Source organism: Hypomesus nipponensis, chromosome 19, assembly GCF_054491055.1.
Source record: "Hypomesus nipponensis isolate SF chromosome 19, ASM5449105v1, whole genome shotgun sequence".
Taxonomy (NCBI): domain Eukaryota; kingdom Metazoa; phylum Chordata; class Actinopteri; order Osmeriformes; family Osmeridae; genus Hypomesus; species Hypomesus nipponensis.
In genome coordinates this window covers 2,495,001-2,517,500 of record NC_140379.1, presented here as the reverse complement: position 1 = coordinate 2,517,500, position 22,500 = coordinate 2,495,001, and the positions used below count along the sequence as shown (strand labels likewise).

Sequence of the window (22,500 nt, the reverse complement as noted above, 5' to 3'; positions counted from 1 at the left end):
GCGAGATGTAGAGGACAACCCGTCGCCATGGCCACTCGTTATCGCTTAGTAACCAGCAAAGAGGGGCGCAAAGGATTGTGGGTAGGACAGTCTTCTCGACAGGTAGCACACTCCCTTGCCTTTTTACGAGACAAGAAGATTTATCTTATCTTTACGACGACACTCACGGTCCACAGTGAGTTTTATAGAGATTATGGCTATATGACACGGCACGCTGTCCCACATGCAGGAACACACGCATGCAGGAACACACGCATGCAGGAACACACGCATGCAGGAACACACGCATGCAGGAACACACGCATGCAGGCACACACGCATGCAGGAACACACGCATGCAGGCACACACGCATGCAGGCACACACGCATGCAGGCACACACGCAGGCAAGAACACACGCATGCAGGAACACACGCATGCAGGCACATACGCATGCAGGAACACACGCATGCAGGCACACACGCATGCAGGAACACACGCATGCAGGCACACACGCATGCAGGAACACACGCATGCAGGAACACACGCATGCAGGCACACACGCATGCAGGCACATACGCATGCAGGAACACACGCATGCAGGAACACACGCATGCAGGCACACACGCATGCAGGAACACACGCATGCAGGAACACACGCATGCAGGCACACACGCATGCAGGAACACACGCATGCAGGAACACACGCATGCAGGCACATACGCATGCAGGAACACCTGTCTGCGTCACACACAGTGTAGGTACCTACACACCACTGCTCACTGGCCAAGTACTGGGCCCAGGGCCCCGTTCCAATTCTGTGAAACACATCCTTCCTCTCTCCTTTCCCTGAGGAAGTCTATTATCCAGTGTGAGTGGATGCTAGTGCTTCTCTATGAGGCTGTGACATATCCATCTGAGAGAAATCTGGAGTTAGTGGAGGGGGAGGAGAGGTGAGGTCAGGGGGAGGGGGAGGAGAGGTGAGGTCAGGGGGAGGGGGAGGAGAGGTGAGGTCAGGGGGAGGGGGAGGAGAGGTGAGGTCAGGGGGAGGGGGAGGAGAGGTGAGGTCAGGGGGAGGAGAGGTGAGGTCAGGGGGAGGAGAGGGCTGGGGTTGGTGTAGGGGGAGGAGAGGTGAGGGCTGGGGGAAGTGGAGGAAAGGGTTGGTGGAGGGTAGAAGTGAGGGTGAGGTGAGGTGGAGGGGAAGAGGTCAGGGGTAAGGAACTGAACAACCAGCAGACAGCTTTCTTCAATAATATGGAAACAAGACCTTTACACTAATGAGATCCCTCAGACACACTATCTATCTCTCTCTCTCTCTCTCTCTCTCTCTCTCACACACACACACACACACACACACACACACACACACACACACACACACACACACACACACACACACACACCATATGACACTCAGTAGATGAAACAGATGCTGGTGGCACTTGGAGGTTGCCCTCTGAGATTGTCTGTAATGATGGCTCTTCTATCTCTCTCTCTCTCTCTCTTTTTCTCTGTCTCCCTCTGTCTCTCTCTGTCTGTCTGTCTCTCTCTCTCTCTCTCTGTGTCTCTCATGTAATGGGGCATGTAGGGTGAAGAGAGAGAGAGAGAGAGAGAGAGAGAGAGAGAGAGAGAGAGAGAGAGAGAGAGGGGGGGGGTTCCAAGATGTGGTGGTATAATTTAACTGGAATTCGACAACAACAGAAACCGCTAATTGTTACTCCCTAGTCCCGGCCAGCTACGACACACACACACACACACACACACACACACACACACACACAAACAGCAGAATGCAGGGAGTGGGGAAGGGTGTCACTTTACTCAGAACATGGCTGCGTTTCAGAAGGTTTACTTGTGAGAGTGATAAGGAAGTATGTGTGTGTGCTGTGTGTGTTTATCTGTAGCTCCAGTGTTTGTGGCTCGTTTGTTTGACAGAGGGCTTATCAGGAGCAAGCGCCTTAGCAAGGCTGGGTGAACAAACTGATCCACTATACTACTACACACACACACACACACACACACCTCTATAAACAGCTACACTGTCTTACACGTACTACACACAGCTAAATAATAGACAAACCACACTGACCACAATGTACGAACAACTATGTAGTTACTAACATCCAGATACTAAATATAACAACTATCTTGTTAATATTCTGTTACTATCTAAGTAACTAACAACTATCTAGCTAATAACTAACACCTATTTAGCTATTAACTATCTAGATACTAACTACTATCTAGTTAATAAAAACGACCTATCTACTGACTAGCTAACTCGATCCCACATCCCTGTTGAGTAAGGGACTTACTGTGTGGTATTGTTTTGTATTTGTATTGTGTGGAGCCAACCAAGCACTGCGTAGGCCTGTGGACTGCAAGGCCATCCTCTGAGGTTGCTAACTGAGATGTGCTTACTCAGAGCCTGGTAAACATAGCGTGCCTCCAGTCTGGGCACTGAAGCCATGAAAAGAGCTCCACACCGCTCATCCTTGAGGTCTGCTGTGGTTTGCCAAATGAATAAAATGTTGAATACAAGAGTCGAAAGGAGAGAGGTCATCGTCTAAAGAAGCTTGATGGGAGTTATATGACACTTCTAGAGAGTTCCAGGTTCAAGTATCTTGGTTGTTTGAATGAATCATCAAAACCGATATCCTAATTCTGATGCATTTTCCTCAGAAGCTTGTACTTTGGTTCGCTTCAGACGTAGTCAGCGAGACCAGACCAGAACCAAGACAGTTTTTTCTCCTCAACATTTAATTTGTTCCGAGTTCAATCCATTGGCTTGCAATGAATGAAGTCTTGTTTCCACAGGGAAGGGTGAATAATGGTTGGCTCCGGTGAGGGGGTAATGATTCTACTGTTTTGGATGATACCACTGGGCCTGGAATGAGATGGGTCTAGCTCCAGACAACAGGACAGGCGAGACAATCATCACTCTCTTCTCTCTCTCTCCTCCTTACTCTCCCCCATCCCCTCTTCTTCACTCATGTCCTGAGACAGTGTGTCTGTGTGTGTGTGTGTGTGTGTGCGTGAGACAGACACCATGTGTGTGTGACAGAGACAGTGTGTGTGTGTGTGAGACACTGTGTGTGTGTGTGAGACACTGTGTGTGTGTGTGAGACAGTGTGTGTGTGTGAGACAGTGTGTGTGTGTGTGTGTGAGAGACAGTGTGTGTGTGCCCCAGCCTGCACCGGGTCATTCAGAGGTCGGGGTCATGTTCCTGGAGCCTGCTGGTCCAGGTCAGGTGACTCCGGGAGCATCTGCTGCTATCCTCCTCCGGAGAGTCCCTGCTCTGCACACACACACACACACTTGTACACACCCAGGTCTGCATACGCTGGCACACAACATTCTCCATGACACCGGGGTCCCTGTGTGGAGGAAGGGTTCCAACGGATCGTTTGAGGTGAGAAAGAAAATAATGTGTGTGTGTGTGTGTGTGGACGGGGTTTTGTGTGAGTGTGTATGTTTGAAGGGGGTGTGTGAGGAGGGAGGTTTGTGTTTGAGCATGTGTTTGAGAGAGAGAGGGTGTACGCGCTAAGCCAGGGTGTGTGTGTGTGTGTGTGTTTGCGTACATTCGCTGTCTGTCTTAGCTAGGTAAGCAAATGATAGCCACTCCCTGACTACCTTCCAAAGCACAGCTGAAACACCCACACTGTGGTTAACACACACACTCACACACACGCTAAAAAAGATAAAGCTTGAACCGTTGAGCACAAGGTGTGTGTGTCACTAAACAGACACAAAGTAACGACCAAACAGAGCAGGTCCGGCCTGTTTCATCACACACAGACACACACACACACACACACACAGACACACACAGACACACACAGGGGGTCAGACTAGCACATGTCAGTGTTCTCATCTCAGGTGCTACGATGGAGAGATCAGAAGAGAGGGAGACTGTCTCAGAGGAAGAGAGAGTCTAGGGAGTAAAGTACAGGGAGAGAGAGAGAGCTGCTGGCTAGCAGGGGAGGAAGGAGGAGAGAGAGAGAGAGCTGCTGGCTAGCAGGGGAGGAAGGAGGAGAGAGAGAGAGAGCTGCTGGCTAGCAGGGGAGAAAGGAGGAGAGAGAGAGCTGCTGGCTAGCAGGGGAGGAAGGAGGAGAGAGAGAGAGCTGCTGGCTAGCAGGGGAGGAAGGAGGAGAGAGAGAGAGCTGCTGGCTAGCAGGGGAGGAAGGAGGAGAGAGAGAGAGCTGCTGGCTAGCAGGGGAGGAAGGAGGAGAGAGAGAGAGCTGCTGGCTAGCAGGGGAGGAAGGAGGAGAGAGAGAGAGAGAGCTGCTGGCTAGCAGGGGAGGAAGGAGGAGACAGTGATGAGTGACAGAGAAGGGAGGAAAGAGGGCTTAAGATAAGGGGGAGAGTTTAGCCTTTGTGTGTCAACTTTCTATCTCTCTCTCCTTCTGTCAGTATGTCTGTCTCTCAGTCTGTCTGCCCCCTGCCTGTCTGTCTCTCCTGGTTGTTTACGACACGTTTATTCAGCTGTCAGACGTCTTCCTGTTGAACGTTTACTCCTCCCCTGTCACCCTTTTGACACACACACAACCACAAACACACACACAACCACACACACACACTCCCCTCCCCGGCGCCTGGAGTGAGAGGCCGTCAAACAGATCCCACATTACTACATCACCGCAGAATCTCCACAACTAACCAGCCCACCACTGCTCCATGTTGGAGACAGAGAGAGAGAGAGAGAGAGAGAGAGAGAGAGAGAGAGAGAGAGAGAGAGAGAGAGAGAGAGAGAGAGAGAGAGAGACAGAGAGAGAGTGCTTGGCTAGGAAAAACCTTCATTACCCCAATATCCTGCAGTGGTTTCTCTTTCATGGTGGAAGCACACCAAACAGCCCAGCACTGGCCAACAGACACACACACACGCACACACAAACACACATGCACGCACACACAAACACACACGCTTTACCCTGCCACAATATTCCTCCCAGCAATATCAGGCCTAACCAATAGACTTTGTTGCTAGTCAAATGCAAACTTAGCATAGTCAAACATCTTTACTGCTCTCCAATACACGGATATGCAAACCCATGCAAAGAGGCTCCTTCCTCAGCAGGTATTCAAAGCTGGCATCGACGGTGATAAGGAGATGCAAACTGGGTCACCTTTGACTCGGGCTGTGTAAACATGCACAGAGCCTTTCTCTGCTCCAATCACTCTCTCTCTCTCTCTCTCTCTTTCTCTCACACTCTTTCTCTCTCTGCCTCTCTCTCTCTCTCTAAATAAAGGCTCGCAGGTGTCTCCAGCAAACTGTCAGAGCACAGCGCTAGGGCCAGCGTATCTGTCTGAACACACACACACACACACAGGCATGCAGAGGCACAGGTACCGTCACACACACAGGCATGCAGAGGCACAGGTACCGTCACACACACAGGGCATGTTAGAGGCACAGGTACCGTCACACACACAGGGCATGTTAGAGGTGACGGGATGTTCTGTGGGACAGCTGTCTAGGAAAGCGTGGCATAAATGAAATCAAAACGTTGAGCGAGCCTTTTCCAAAGAGCAGGAAGTAAGATGGGTTTGAGAACACTGCTGAACCTGAATGTGACTATCTTAGAACATGAGCTATAAATACAATATAAATATGTACTTCATTTACATACAATATATCAATATAACGACACGAGGATAGGGTCAATCTACTGACAAAGCTGAATGTCTAGTGTGAGCGTAGTGGGTCCAGCTCTGTTCATATGAGGTCCACCCGATGATCCCACAGGCAGGACTGATAAGTCCCAGCTCCCAGGCCACTGAGCTTCATCAGAGGGTAAACAAATGGCCTGTTTCTACTGGCTGGAGATAACCTTAATACACAAGCAGGACTGCTGCCTGGCAGGCGCCTGGTGCGTTCACACTGGCTATGCCAGACGTGTGTGTGTGTGTGTGTGAGTGAGTGAGCGTGTAAAGGTGAGTGTGTGTGTTTGTGAGTGAGTGTGTGTGTATGTAATGGTTTCTACTATACTTCCATGTGCTCTATTTGAATGTCGATAAAATTATCAGCTAAATAAATAAAATGTAACGTAAGTGGTGTAAGAGACCACTATAAAGATTCTAGAGAGAAAGGGGGGGGGGAGTGAGAAAGAGAGAGAGAGGGGGGGGTGGTTGAGTGAGAGAAAGAATGTATGCGCGTGTATGTTTGTGTACTTTGTAACCCCGACAAAAGCAGCTGCTGCGCGCGCGCCTCTAGTTAACAAGCCGGTTGGCGCACGGGAGCGCGTGGGAAGTGATTCCCCCACTCCACCTGCCGTCTGTGTACACAAACACACGCACGCACGCGCACACACATTCATATACATGCACACGGGGTCACGAACAGTCAACAAGATCTTGTGACCGTCTGCCAAATGGTCACCAGTGTCATTTCATACCGTATGTGACGTGAGACAATAGCCACTAAGGCAGAGAATGTCTAACACCGTCAAACTTCCGAACGCAAAGGCGGACGTTGGCTGTAAACGGGGCGGGCTTGTACACAATTTTTATTTTCTTCTTCAATTTTACCTTTCCCCAAATGATCACCCTCAAGAGTTGTACAGCAGAAGACCACTAGAAGACCTGGTATTTACTTATTATCAACCCGATGAAAATAATAAACACAGAACAACCTTTTCATAGCCCCCTGTGCTACAATTCACAATGTAGGCTACTTCAACATTAGCCGTGAGCTTGATTACATCTCTATCAATGGATTTTGTCTGTTTTTTAAGGTTTTTATTTCTACTGAGAACTGACCCCGCGCGCTGAACAACGACCTCCCCAACAACCACACAGCGCTCGCGGAGCTTATCTGCTGGTGCCCGTGAAAGCGAGACCACCCTCGGGTAGCAGCAGGACCCGCCGTACGGACCGCCATGTGGTTAATAGCTTTAGCAATTACGCTAATCATTCATTATATATATTTTTTTAACTACTGCCTAATTATTTGTTAATTAAGTTCTGCCTTTAAAGACTATCTCTTCGGTTGGCAGACACGTCAAAACAAAGCCGTTTCAGAGGTGTTAAGACGTTGCTCGCTCTCTATCTGAGATAACGTAGGTTACACACACACACACACACATACACACAGGGTACACACAACCCCACGTTCGCGAGTACGCTACACACACACTTCCACACGCACGCAAGAACGCAAGCTCGAGAACACCGACATAAACACACACAAACGCTCAGAATCGAATAACCCGATATCGTTTCCTCGAGACGGTAATAACTTCCTCAACAAAGGCTGCTACTGTTGGCTCATCTACACACACACACACACACAAAAGCACGGCAATAAAATCTTACGAACGTACTACATGAAACAACTCACCGCAAAAAGAGTATAATCCAAATTATACCAATTATTATTATCTCCGTTATTGGGAAAATAGCATAGCCATCCTCTCGTTCGCTCTGCTCTGTCGAGAATAGGCTACTTTTGTTGTCACGTAGGAAGCTCCGACGCCTAGCGGGGCCACACGGACAGAGCCAGCCGGCTGCCGAGAGGAGCTGGGAGGTGTGGCTTCCATACTTGCGCGGACTGGGACACAAACACCTGCTCTCCCGTCACGCCTTCAGTGTCCTGACCCCGCATTGTCCCCCCCGGTCACGGAGAAGAATAGAGGGCCAATGCTTCACATTCCGCACTTGACAGAAATGAAGTTGAAGTATCGTAGGTCGGCTTTGTCGTGCTAGTAGGCTACCCATGTTATAAGCCAGGGTTGATAACTGAGGTTTCTGCCGAATGCTGTCATTAGTGGGAAGACGAGGTTGACACATTTTTACCGTCGAAATTTAAACCTCATGGTTTAGTTCCACAATAAGACTGACCCATGTTGAAGAAAAATAAACAATAAAAACGAAAATGTACTAAATATTAGTCGTAATCATGAACAGGAAGCTGTTTATTACAACACAAATTTTAATTCACAAACTCCAACCTTTTACCAGCCCTGGGCTATGTCTGAATTCTGCATAATCGGTCTTTAAAATAATTATTCTTACTGAAGAAAAAATATATATGTATTTATCGGTTGTTTCCACTAATGTCCACAAGGGGACAGGCACCGACCGAGAGCTCAGAATCAAAGAACGGTTTCTCAGTAAACCTGCAAAGAAGCCAACTCGTCTTCTTTCCTCATCAATGGCGTTATTGTGATACCTCAATGAGCCAGTGTGTGAGAAAACACGGGATTCTCATTGTAAAACCTGTGAGTGACTCTCCCGTGATAAAAACAGACCTCTACACACCGTGATCTACTGCATTTTTTTGTTGTTGTTTATTGTTAGTTTCAAGTTGTTATTTTACGCTGTAAGAGTACATTAAAACAATGGTAATACTTGAACGATACAGAGATGTGTTTGACTAAGGGCTGCTGGTTAAAGACTTATTTCATTAGTGCTGGGATAAGATTGTCAGCTAGTTCAGTACTACTACTGCTTCTCTCTCTTCACCCCCATCCCTCTCCTCACCCCATCCTTCTCCATGCTTAACCCAGGACAGAGAGAGAGAGAGAGAGAGGGGGGGGGGGCATGGAGGGGGGGATGTGAAAAATAAAATGAGAACTTCCTAGAAGCCACATGCCTCCTGTCAGACTGAAACCTCCAGTCTCTTGCTCTGTGTGTGTGTGAGAGTGTGTGTGTGTGTGAGAGAGAGTGTGTGTGTGAGAGTGTGTGTTTGTGTGTGTGTGTGAGAGTGTGTGTGAGAGTGTGTGTGTGTGTGAGAGTGTGTGTGTGTGTGAGAGTGTGTGTTTGTGTACACTCTGTGTACATGTGTGGGTGTCTGCTCTCTCATCCATCTGAAAACTTAGCCTTCACCTCAGTTTGACCTAAGGGAGAAGAGAGAGAGAGAGAGAGAGAGAGAAAGAGAGAGAGAGAGAGAGGGACAAAGAAACAAAAGGCAAGAGAGAAAGGGAGGCAGACATTGAGGGCGAGAGAGAGGAAAAGATAGAAAGAGAGGGGGAGAGAGAAGGTTAGAGATAGAGAGAGGGGGAGAGAAAGAAGGTTAGAGATAGAGAGAATGTTAGAGATAGAGAGAAGGTTAGAGATAGAGAGAGTACTAACCAAATACTTCCCCAAAATTACCAACATATACAAGAAATTGGAAAATGTAACAAATAGAGAGAGAGAGAGGTTTATTTATTGGTAGAAAAACCTACCTGCTGTATTTTAGCAGCAAAGTGTGTATCAGCCTGTCAGCCACAATGAGAACAATGTATATATGGCAAACATAACATGTTTTCATTTTTGTTTTCATATTTTATTTTACATTTTACTGTATTTTTTAAAAATTTCAAATCTATTATTTGATTATTACTATTGTTATTATCATTATATAACCTGGTATATGTGTGTATGTATGTGAATGTAGGGGTGTATACATGTGTGTATATATGTGTGGGTGTGTGTACACGTGTGTATATATATATGTGTGTGTGTATCTACTTAGTTACTTATGTATTTATTTCTACCGATTATTAATAATATACCAACTTGAAAAATAATAACATGGATACAAGTTGTACATCTGTGTGGTGTAGCTACACGTATGTTGAACTGCTGTGTGTGTCTCTGTATGTGAGTGTATGAAATACAAGTATATATACATTGATGAATATTTCTGTAATTCTACCGTTGCTTTGGCAATATGAACAATCGTTGTTTTCATGCCAATAAAGCCCTTTAAATTGAACTGAGAGGGTTAGAGAGAGAGAGATAGAGAGAGATAAAGAGAGAGATAAGAGAGAGAGAGGGATAGAGAGAGAGAGAAGTATAGAGAGAGAGGAGAGAGAGGGATAGAGAGAGAGAGAGAGAGAGAGAGAGGGAGAGAGAGAGAGAGAGAGAGAGAGGATAGAGAGAGAGAGAGAGAGAGGGATAAAGAGAGAGAGAGAGAGAGAGAGAGGAGAGATGGATAGAGAGAGGAGAGGGATAGAGAGAGGAAAGAGAGAGAGAGAGAGAGAGAGAGGTTATATGATACAGCCTAATGATGCAGTTCTGGGATCCTGCCTCTCATCTGCCTGCTGTCTGTACACACACACACACACACACTGCCCCAGGACTACGCCCCTGACACACACACACACCCACACACATTAAACTACATTCTGTACACAGACCCAACCACACACACACCTTCTATCATGAACTGTACACACACACACACACACACACACACACACACACATACTTTAACTTTTACTCTTCACACACATACATGTAAACAAACTAAAAAATGTATGTAGTTACACCCACACAAACACACACACTTGCCACATCCCTAACCATCACAAACTAACTGCAAAGGATGTAGTTTGTAGCTTACCACTTCTGGGTCTGAATAATGAACAATGATTGGGAAGCGCCTGGCCTGTTTCCACTCTGCGTGGAACGCTTCGAGATTCATCATTCTGCTTTAGCGCACGTTCCTTACAACAGATACTTTCATAAACACACATTTGCATTGTGTCTCCCCACAGTGAAGGGAGTTCAGACCAGGGCCTAATTGCTATTCCTCCTCTCCAGCGCAGGTGCACTACAGTACATCCTCCCCTTCTCCTCCTCCACCCCTCCCTCCCTTCTTCCCTCTTCCTCCCATCATCTTACCCTCCTACCTCTTACTGTAGCTCCCCCCCTCTACTCGTTTACCTCTCTCTCTCTCCTGTTTGTCTATCCTCCCCTCGCTAATTACCCCATCCCACGTATTTCTTCTTCATCCCTCCCTACACCTTCATCCCTACTCTCCTCTCTTCTCCTCCTCTCCTCTCTCGCACACTCACGAGCGGCCTTGTATTTCTCTCCTAACTGTCTCCCTCTCTCCTATCCTCCATCTTTCTCTCCCTCCCTCCTTCCTCTACACTCAGCTCATCAGTGGACCTGGCCTTAGGCATCGTTAGCTTAATTTAATAAAGAGGCTTAAGCTTACGAGTGGCTTTTGAAGGATCTGACTGTTGTTAAATTCATTACAGTCCATCAGCCACAGGAGAGAGAGGAGACTGGAACACTGGTCACTGTGGACGCTTGACCACTGCTCTGCTAATGAAGAAAGAAATGAGAGAGGGAGGGAGGAGAGAGGGAGAAGGAAGGAGGAGAGGGAGGAGAGGGAGAGGGAGGGAGGAGAGAGGGAGAGGGAAGGAGGAGAGGGAGGAGAGGGAGAGGGAGGGAGGAGAGAGGGAGAAGGAAGGAGGAGAGAAAAGGAGGAGAGGGAGAGGGAGGGAGGAAAGAGGGAGAGGGAAGGAGGAGAGAGAAAGAGGAGAGGGAGGAGAGAGGGAGAGGGAAGGAGGAGAGAGGGAGAAGGAAGGAGGAGAGAGAAGGAGAGGGAGGAGAGAGAGAGGGAGGGAGCAGAGAGGGAGAAGGAAGGAGGAGAGGGAGGAGAGGGAGAGGGAGGAGAGGGAGAGGGAGGAGTGAGGGAGGGAGGGAGATCAGGGGAGGGAACAGAGAGATGGAGAGAGAGAGGCCTTACATCGTCTGGCTTTATGATCTGCAGGATCACCACCAATACTGTTTATTTACATTGTTTACAAAAGAACGAACAACTATGGAAGCTCCTAGCTTCTAACTTCTGTATTTCCCTCTCCCACTCTCCCCTCCCATTCCTCTCCCCTAGGTTGTTGGTGTGAGGGGAGCATTTGTGTGTGAAGGTGTGTGTGTGTGAGGGTGTGTGTGTGTGGGGAGTGTGCGTGTGTGTTTGTACATTGCCAGGCACTGTGAAAGCATGCGTCGCCCCTCCCCTCCTTGGGCATGAATAGCCTGCCTCCTTCACCTCCTTTTTGAAGCCCCCCTCTGAAAGGCACAAGGCTCCCCATCCCCCCTCCCTCCTCTGAAAGGCCTCCCCCTCCCTCCCCCCCCCCTCCCCCTTGACCCTCCCCTGTGAGTTGGGTGAGTAGTGGCTCATTCAGAGCCCGCCACAGGGAGACACGCTTTGGAGGAGGGGAAAGACTGGGGCCCCCTGCAGTCTGCCTGTGGGGCCCCCTGCAGTCTGCCTGGGGGCCCCCCATGACAGACCCCCCCACCCTCCCCACTACAATCCTGCCCCCCCACCCACTGATCGCCTGGAACCTTCTTTTGAAACCTGGGTAAGATTCAACCCTCCAGTCCCATGTACCGACGCCTACGCAAACACACATTAGTCTGTGCAAGAGTGTGTCAGTGTGTTTGTATGTCTGTGTGGGTATTTGTGTGTGTGTGTGTGTGTCTGTGAGTGTGTGTGCAAAGCCCCTGGGACATTCCTCACACGTCAGTTATTGAATTAAGGCGGGGTTGAAATAGAGGTAATTATGTATTATAATTAACATGCAGATGAGATGCAAAACAGAGGGGAGGGAGGGGAGAGATGTGTGTGTGTGTGTGTGTGTGTGGAGAGGGCGGTAAAGTATCTAAGGTGAGTAAGACAATATTGTTTTCAAACATCTATGGCCTGAAAGGTAAGTGGTTGTAGGAGAGAGAGAGAGACACATAGAGAGGGGGAGGGGAAGAGGGGGAGGGAGGGAAAGAGAGAGAAGGCAGTGAGAAACAGAGAGAATAAGAAAAGGCATAGAGAGAGAAGCAGAGAGAGCAAAGGTGCAGAGAAACAGAGAGAGAGAGAGGGAGAGAAGGCGGAGTGAAAGAGAGAAACAGAGAGAGAGAGAGAGAGAGAGAGAAGGCGGAGTGAAAGAGAGAAACAGAGAGAGAGAGAGAGGGAGAGAAGGCAGAGTGAAAGAGAGAAACAGAGAGAGAGAGAGAGGGAGAGAAGGCGGAGTGAAAGAGAGAAACAGAGAGAGAGAGAGAGAGGGAGAGAAGGCGGAGTGAAAGAGAGAAACAGAGAGATTTGCACTGTCATTAACCCCACTGTCTGACCTGCAGCCCTCACATCGCTAACACACAGCTGTTACTGGTCCCCTCCTCTCTCACACACACACACGCACACACACTAGCCCAGACCAATCCAACACACACCCTTACACAGTCCACACACATACACTTGTCTGTCTCACGTGTGTGTGAGAGTGTGTCAGGGCTGTCTGTTAGTGAGGTGGTAGGAGGTTGACATGAGGTGGTGGTGGGGGGGGGCTATTATAGTGATATGAGGATACCTAACCTTGAGTTCACCCTTTCCTGTGTGAGTCTCCACTGGGATGTGTGTGTGTGTGTGTGTGTGTGGAGAGATGTTAGATCGACGTGTCAATGTGTCAGAGAGTCTGTGCTCTCTCTCTTACTCACACACACACACACACACACACACATTCAGTGATACAGATACAGGTAAATGCTCACAAACAAGATAGAAAAACAAACTCACACACTTAATGAGACAGGCTGTCTGACAGGCTGCTTTCCCCGATTGGTCAGCACACACATACACACACACCCACACCCCTTCTAACACCATATTTGAGTGACATGCAGTGATGGCCAATCACCAGAAAAAGATTCCCTTCTCAGCCAATGATAGCTCTGCAGGGGAGGCCCCAGGGACGCCTTCCATCCAATGTGTGAAAGGGAAGAGTTTGAAGGGATTAGAACAGTAATCCCTGTCATATTTACTGTACATGTCCCCAAATATGTTCTCTAAAACACACGCACACACGCGCACACACACGCACTGCACCATATGCTACTGCTTCAAACCCCCTGATGAGAAAGAGAGAGAGAGAGGGATGAGAGGAGGGGAGGATGAACAAGGAGAATATACTAGCCGAGAGAGAGAGAGAGAGAGAGAGAGAGAGGGATGAGAGGAGGGGAGGATGAACAAGGAGAAGATACTAGCCGAGAGAGAGAGAGAGAGAGGGATGAGAGGAGGGGAGGATGAACAAGGAGAAGATACTAGCCGAGAGAGAGAGAGAGAGGGATGAGAGGAGGGGAGGATGAACAAGGAGAAGATACTAGCCGAGAGAGAGAGAGAGAGAGAGAGAGAGGGGGAGAGAGAGGGGGATAGAGAGAGAGAGAGAGAGAGAGAGAGAGAGAGGGATGAGAGGAGGGGAGGATGAACAAGGAGAAGATACTAGCCGAGAGAGAGAGAGAGAGGGAGAGAGAGAGGGGGAGAGAGAGAGAGAGAGAGAGAGAGAGAGAGAGAGGGTGAGAGAGGCTTAGTATGCAGGTCAGTTTTCTCTCTGTGCACTAGCATGTGTGAGTGTGTGTATACGGACCTGAGTGTGAGTGCTCTTCTCTGTGTGTGTGGTTGTGTGTGTGGTTGTGTGTGTGGTTGTGTGTGTGGTTGTGTGTGTGGTTGTGTGTGTGGTTGTGTGTGTGGTTGTGTGTGTGGTTGTGTGTGTGCGTGTCTGAGCGCGTGTGTGTGCGTGTGGTTCAGCCAGGCCTACACTAACAGATGTAGAGGTAATGGCAGTAGGAGGGGAGCGTGCCAGAGCTACTGACCCTCCCATTAGTGCTCTCCGCTCTCCTGAGCCCTCACATCGATCACACAGCCACACAACATCGATCCAGCCTACCAGACCCAGGCAGCACTACTTAGAGGCTACCCCCCCCCCCTCTCTCTCTCTCTCTCTCTCTCTCTCTGTCTCTCTCTCTCTCTCTCTCTCTCTCTCTCTCTCTGTCTCTCTCTCTCTCTCTCTCTCTATATATATATATATATATATATATATCTCCCTCTCTCTGTCTCTCCATATCTCTGTGTCTTTATCGTCCTCTCTCTCCCTACCTCCCTTTCTCTCCATCTCTCTCCCTCACTCTCTCTTTCACCCTTCACTATTACTGAGAGAGAGATACGGATAAAGAGAGTGGGGAAAGGAGGGAGAGAGAGTGTGTGTGTGTAATTGAGTGTACTGGCGATACAGGACATGTCTGGTGTGATCTATATAAAGCACCAATGAGCAAGTACTCCCATGTCAGCTCCCATGACACCACACACACACACCCCCCTCACCCTAGCCCGTGCACAGGGGCTCAGCAGGATAAACACAGGCCCCTTCATGTCCCTCATGTGATGACTGTAAGGTGTCCACCTCTGACCCTCCACAGGGCCGTGCTGGGGAGCGTCCTCATCACAGAGCTGCTCAGAGCGTCCTCATCACAGAGCTGCTCAGAGCGTCCTCATCACAGAGCTGCTCAGAGCGTCCTCATCACAGAGCTGCTCAGAGCGTCCTCATCACAGAGCTGCTCAGAGCGTCCTCATCACAGAGCTGCTCAGAGCGTCCTCATCACAGAGCTGCTCAGAGCGTCCTCATCACAGAGCTGCTCAGAGCGTCCTCATCACAGAGCTGCTCAGAGCGTCCTCATCACAGAGCTGCTCAGAGCGTCCTCATCACAGAGCTGCTCAGAGCGTCCTCATCACAGAGCTGCTCAGAGCGTCCTCATCACAGAGCTGCTCAGAGCATCCTCATCACAGAGCTGGCTGTCAGCACCACCGCTTCAGGGACACTGTCACCCTGCACACGCACTCACACACACACGCATGCACACGGCTTCTTCTGACACACACACACACACACATACAAACAGACAGTTGTCCCTTTCCTTCCTTCTTCCTGGTTGGTGTGACAGGGCAGTGAACAGCGCCCCTCACAGGCTAATTGGACCGACACCATGTCACCCTGCTGACTGGAGGAGGGAGCCAGATCCAGTCACCTGACATCACCATGACAGGAGCACAAACATGGCTGCTTTAGCTCCTGATGGATAGAGGGACACTATCAGGGGGAGGGAGGGAGGTGGGGAGGGAGGTGGGGAGGGGAGAAGGCACTCTCCCTCTGTTTCCCCCCCATATCTAAACCTCTCTCTCTCTCCCTGCCCCCCCACACACCTCCTCAGACAGATGGTGTAAACAGGAGAGAGCCGCTACAGCCAAACCAATTATTTATGTAATTATGACTTTACCACTTAACAGCACAATCGCCCCCCCCCCCCCCGCCCCCCCAAATTGTTAGGGATTCAAATCAGGGTGATTAAGAGGGTTATGCAAATAAGCACCAAATGATTAAAGTAGTCATGATTCTATTGGAGGTGATGAGTGCAGGCCACGCCCTAGTCTGAGCTGAACACACACACACGCACACACACGCAAATACACACCCACAGCATGGGGACTTCTATCTGTGTTAATGCACTGTTGTTGTTGTTTATGCTGGCATCAGTACTGTATCACGTGAGTTAAATATAGCAGAGGCAACATTGGCAGGGACTAGATGAGTGTGTGTTAGAGAGGGAGGGAGAGAGAAGGAGGGATAGAGAGAAAGGGAGAGATATAAAGAGGGAGGGACAAAGAGCGATGGTGAGAGGGAAACAGAAGAACAGAGATGGAGGGAGGGAGAGACAGAAGGAAGAGAGAGAATGAGAGAGGGGGAAGAGAATATGAGACAGAGAGAGAGCAGGAAGAGAGATGGAAGGAGGGAGAATGGGGCAGAGTGACAAAGGGAGAGAGAGGGAGAGAGACAGTGAACAGCAGTAACTCAGTGAGTTCAAGACCATGCTAATAGGGTAATTGCATTGATTTCCATTTAGCAGCGGCTTCTGATGTTATTTACAGCATTTAACAAAACCAACAAGGCTCCTTTCTATAGGCACAATATGTTAATGAGAAGCTACTGTGACACACACACACACACACACACACAGATACCACACTCGTGTGGGTGTGCTGATCAGTATTCTGGGTGTGTGTGTGTGTGTGCGTCTGTGTGTGTGTGTGTGTGTGTGTGCATCTGTGTGTGTGTGTGTGTCTGTTCATTACTCTGACATACATGTAGCCAACACGTGTAGGGCATTTGACATTTTATTTGGTCATTTTTGGGGGTCAGATCTCTATCATTACCAGGTGTGTGTATCCACCTCACACAGGAAGTGAGCGTGTGTTCATGTGTTCCTGTGTTCATGTGTTCATGTGTTCCTGTGTTCCTGTGTTCATGTGTTCATGTGTTCCTGTGTTCCTGTGTTCCTGTGTTCATGTGTTCATGTGTTCCTGTGTTCATGTGTTCCTGTGTTCCTGTGTTCCTGTGTTCATGTGTTCATGTGTTCCTGTGTTCATGTGTTCCTGTGTTCCTGTGTTCATGTGTTCATGTGTTCCTGTGTTCATGTGTTCATGTGTTCATGTGTTCCTGTGTTCCTGTGTTCATGTGTTCATGTGTTCATGTGTTCATGTGTTCATGTGTTCCTGTGTTCCTGTGTTCCTGTGTTCATGTGTTCATGTGTTCATGTGTTCATGTGTTCATGTGTTCCTGTGTTCATGTGTTCCTGTGTTCATGTGTTCATGTGTTCCTGTGTTCCTGTGTTCATGTCTTCATGTGTTCATGTGTTCCTGTACGTCCAAGAAAGCATCTTTATGTCTGGGGTGAGCACACATGAGGCAGTATATTTACCACACACACAAGCATGGCAATCTGTAAGCCCTTGTCTACTCTCTGTGTGCTCCCAGTAGCCTTGCATGTGTGTGTGTGTGTGTGTGTATGTGTGTGTGTGTGTGTGTGTGTGTTTGAAAGAGAAAAAGAGAGAGAGGAAGAGAGAGATAGGAGACATTAGACAGAGGAATAGAAAGCATTATTTTTTTATATATATATATATATATATATATATATATATATATATATATATATATATATATATATATATAAAGAGAGAGAGAGAGAGAGAGAGAGAGAGAGAGAGAGAGAGAGAGAGAAAGCTTCAGAGAAAAGAGATAAGAGACAGAGATCTCTAACAGCTATCAGGGGTTTAGAAAGAGGCCGTCTGCTGACACTGGTGCATTCTGGGAAAACTGTTTAGAGAATGGGGGGAGTCTATCAGCCAGGAAGCACCTCTCTCCTTCCTTCAGTTCAGAGGGATGGAGGCTTCACTGACAGACCCAGAGAGAGAGAGAGAAACAGAGAGAGAAACAGAGAGAGAAACAGAGAGAGAAACAGAGAGAGAAACAGAGAGAGTGAGTAAGAGAGAAACAGAGAGAGAGAGAGAGGCTGGGGTCTACATCACATCGTCAGCACACGCTAGCAACGACGCTATGCAATGTCAGCGAGCCTTCAGCATTAGTAGGCTACCGTAGCTACGAGTCTAGGAAAGTTGAGGTGACTTTTCGCTAGGTACCTACGAACATGTCTATCTGCTAAACAATCATCGTTCAATCAACAATCATTGTTCTTTTGGTGAGCTGTCTCACGAGCCCTACTTACCCGGCGTCATGTAGCCGACCAAATACTTATTTAGCACTAGTGTTGCTACCTGCATATGCAGAAATTGTTTACAATATTTTGAGGATTCCACCAGTACTGCTCAAGCAGAAAGACAGGGTCAGGGAGAGAAAGAGATAGATTCGTTTTAAGAAAGAGTAGGAGAGGATATACTGTAATACATATACAAAAAAAAGCTTATGTGTAAAGTTCTTTGTAACCACCCTCCCCAGTCGGTTGCTGCTGCTCGTCGGACGGCTTAAATACAAATCAAGTCCAACTAATGGTTGTTGCACTGGTCTTTTTCACCAGCGTTCGCTTTCAGCCATAGCTACTCGAGATGATTAATACGATGATGCGTTGCAGCTCGTCTCTCTAAATTTCACAGGGAAAATTGCGTCCTACATGCATTATCGCGATAGAATTTGAAATCTCTATCGTAGGCCAATTTTCTATCGTTTATATTGCATATCGTTTATATAGCCCATTCCTAGTGTGTGTCTATTCTCTCTGTGTCCATCGCTCAGTCTCCCCCTCTTCCCCCTCTTTCCCCCCCTCTTCCCCCCTCTTTCCCCCCTCTTCCCCCCCTCTTCCCCCCCTCTTCCCCACCTCCCCCCCTCCCTCCCTCCCTCAACCAGAGTGGAGCAGCATGTGTTGCGTGTTAGGCGATAAGGCATGCTAAGGCTCTTCTATTCCCCCAGAACACACAAACACCCAGGGATAAGGAGAGGACTACCCTGGATCCTCCACACACACACACACACACACACACACACACACAGAAGACAGCAGTTACAAAGCATGAATGCTCCTTACAGCACAGTACGAGGAGGAAGAGAATGAAGGGATTTGGACTTCATCTGGGATGAACACGGTATCTTTCTGTCCTCACCCACCCTCCTTCTTCTCTCTTCTCCTCTTAACTGCAGCGTGCATCCCTCTATTCCATCCCTCTAGGTCTCCCCTCCTCTCCCCTGTAGATGTCCTTATAGACAAACACTACCTTCCTACACACACACACACACACACACACAACTACGAATCAACACACACACACACACTCAGGAAGACGAGTCACAGAGGGTCTAAACACTCTTCTGCCAAACCCTCGCACCAAGCTCCCTGACACAGTTTGCCGGGTTACAGATGGTGCGTGTGTTTCAAGCCAGCAGGGTAAGGGTGTGTGTATGTGTGGTGTGTGTGTGAAGTCAGCAGAGCGTGTGTGTGTGTGGTGTGTAGGAGGTCTCACCTAGGGGATGAGAAATTAACACAGGCAAATTTGACTGCGTGTATTTTGATTTTACTGGTGCTGGGACCATCTGCTCCCATCCTGTCTCACTGAAGAGACAAGCAGAAGAGGAACGAGCTAGACTGCCTTTACCCCTCCCTCCCTCCCTCCCTCTCCGTTTTTTCCTCTCCATCTATCTCTCTCTCCACCCCCCTCTCTCCCTCCATCCCTGTCTTTCTTGTTCTCTCTCTCTCTCTTTCACACACTCCCTCTCTTTCAATCTTCTCCTCTCTCGCTCTCAGCAAGGGGTCACAGATGACACCTGAAGGCCAGGGTGTTGCTGCCAGCCTTTCAACCTCTCTGCTCTTTCTCCCTCTCCTCGCTCTCCTCTCTTTCTCCCCACCATCCTCTTCCTCCCTCTCTCCCTCCCTCCCTACTCCCTCTCTTTGGTTCCCTGATGAAAGAGAAGCACAGGATCAGAGGAGAACATGGCAGTGGTTAACTCAGAGCTTTGTATCTCTGGCCAAGGCTGAGCCCAGAGCACTGGCCTGCACAGTTTACCCAGAACACCTCCTGATCTCTCTCTCTCTCTCTCTCTCTCTCTCTCTGTATCTCTCTCTCTCTCTCTCTCTCTCTCTCTCTGTATCTCTCTCTCTCTCCGACCCTCTCCCTCCGACCCTCTCCCTCCGACCCTCTCCCTCCCTCTCTCCCCCTCTCTCTCTCTCTCTCTCTCTCTCTCTCTCTGTATCTCTCTCTCTCCCTCCGACCCTCTCCCTCCGACCCTCTCCCTCTCTCTCCCTCCCTCTCCCTCTCTCTCTGTCTATGTCTTGAAAGCTCTTTCTCTTTAGTTTGACACACTTTAGCCTTTACACACACAGCATGTAAAGGCTGCAGTATCAGACCAGGTATTGGAGGGAACGGACTTGTCTGCACAATATTTATGTGAGGCTGATAAGTGTATATGTGTGTGTGTGTGTGTTATGATACAGATGGGATCTAGTGGGTCGTAACAAACCTGCTCTGACGGGGTCTTAACAAGGGCCCTGGCCTTTGGCTTCAGCATCTGTCTTAGTGTACAGTGCCAAAGCACACACACACACCCGCGCACACACACACGCACACACCACCACACCCCCCCCCCCCCCCCCAGAGTAAGAAACCTCTGCTGGACTTTGGTCACATAGACATCATCAGTGATGGAGAACCTGCTAATGAGAATAACAGTAGATCAAATTAGCAGCTAGTTAGCAACAGGGCTGCTCTCTCCAATCAGAAGCCGTGACTGGCGTGCGTTTAACAGTCTAACCCTGATTATCAGCAGAACCTTCCAGGCTTTTTATTCAGTTTATCCAGCACAACGTGTTTCTGTTCTTCTGACTTGTCTAAGAGGAAGACAAACTGTGCGCAAGATGAACTAGTATTTATTTTTGTCTAAGGAAGTGTCAGAGATCAGTGTGTGTGTGTCTGTCTGTGGAGAGGGTGGGTATGTGTGTGTGTAGAGTGTGTGTGTAGAGTGTGTGTGTAGAGGGGGGGTGGGAGGAGTGTGTGTGTGTGTGACTTCATGTGTGTGTGAATGTGTATTCAAGCGTGCACTTGTATCTGTGGGAGCGACTGTGAGTGTGAGCGTGAGCGACTACGTGTGTGTGTGTGTGTGTGTGTGTGTGAGTGTGTGTGTGTGAGTGTGTGTCCTCTCTGAGAGGGCACACAGTTGTCTGATACACTTAGCCTCCTCATTAATATCAGAGCTCTTCAGAGACCGTCTCCAGCAGACCCCAACACTGCACCTCCCTCCCTCCCTCCCTCCCTCCCTCCCTCCCTCCCTCCCTCCCTCCCTCCCTCCCTCCCTCCCTCCCTCCCTCCCTCCCTCCCTCCCTCCCTCCCTCCCCGCCTCCCCGCCTCCCCCCTCCCTCCCCCCTCCCTCCCCCCTCCCTCCCTCCCCGCCTCCCTCCCTCCCTCCCTGCCTCCCTCCCTCCCTCCCCTGGCATCATCTTCCTCTGGTGGCAGGTGCCCGCTCCAGTGGCGGCCAAAGTGCCAACCTGCCCTCCATATGCCCGCCTCCTCCGTGCCAGCTCCGCCACTCCCCCCTCCTCCCCTCCAGCCCCCCCTCCCTTTGCCTATCCACCCTGACCCCCTTACAACCCCCCCTCCCCATACCCAAACCTGCTGTCTGGTTCTCAGACCACACCCTGCTCCCCTCCCCCTTCCCAATTGCAGGATCCAGACCATTGCTTCCATATGGATATGCTATCCTCCCTCCCCCCTCCCCTCATCCTCCTCCCTCCCTGGTCAAAGCCTCTCTTTCGATCACTCACACACACACACATACACACACACACACACACACTTACAGACGCACACACACACAGCACGAGTGCTGCAGCCTCCTCTTTCATCACCTCTCATCCCGTCCTCTCTCCCTACCTTCCCCTCTCACCTTCTCTCATCCCCTCCTCTCTCTCTCATCCCCTCCTCTCTCTCTCATCCCCTTCTCTCTCTCATCCCCTCCTCCCTCCCCACCTTCCCCTCTCACCTTCTCTCATCCCCTCCTCTCTCTCTCATCCCCTCCTCTCTCTCTCATCCCCACCTCTCTCTCATCCCCTCCTCCCTCCCCACCTTCCCCTCTCACCTTCTCTCATCTCCTCCTCTCTCTCTCATCCCCTCTTCATTCTCTCCACACCCTGCCAGACATGTCCACTCACAGACCAGGGCAGACGCACCCAGAGCCACCACCAGCAGCCTACATTAATCAAACCCAGAGTGCAGGATCAGCCGGCCAGGCAGTAATGATGACTGTCCACTGATCCCGGGTCAGCTGAGGCTGCGCTCCCGGCTGTTCCAGAGAGTTGAGAGGGCTGATCCTGGATCAGTACATAACTGCCATGTCTACCTTCAGCTGGTCTCATCCACACCACACACTGCGATGGGTTGTGTGTGTGTCTGTGTGTGTGTGTGTGTGTGTACGTGTGTATGTGTGTGTCTCTGTGTGTCTGTGTGTGTGTTTCTCTGTGTCTCTGTGTGTCTGTGTATGAGTGTGTCTCTGCGGTGCGGGGTGTGCATGTGCGGATGCATGTGTGTGTATGTGTCTCTCTGTAGCAGTGTGAGTGAGGGTGTGTGTGTGTGTCGTGAAGCACCACTGCAGTGACCTCAGACTGACCTTTCAGCCCGCTGTGTTCGCCCCTGAGGCATCCAGATTACCCACAAA

General features: G+C 49.4%; 1 protein-coding gene across 4 annotated transcripts in view; it reads right to left on the bottom strand.

Moving 5' to 3' along the window:
• gse1b (Gse1 coiled-coil protein b) overlaps window positions 1-22,500 on the bottom strand; it is a 187,448-nt gene that overhangs the window by 40,892 nt on the left and 124,056 nt on the right. The window contains exon 1 of one of the 4 annotated variants that reach the window (XM_084682060.1): window positions 7,318-7,490. The exons of the other annotated variants lie outside the window; for them this stretch is intronic. The gene's annotated coding sequence lies outside the window, so the exon portion shown is untranslated. Of the gene's footprint in view, window positions 1-7,317; window positions 7,491-22,500 lie in introns of those variants that run through there. 4 annotated transcript variants of the gene reach the window in all.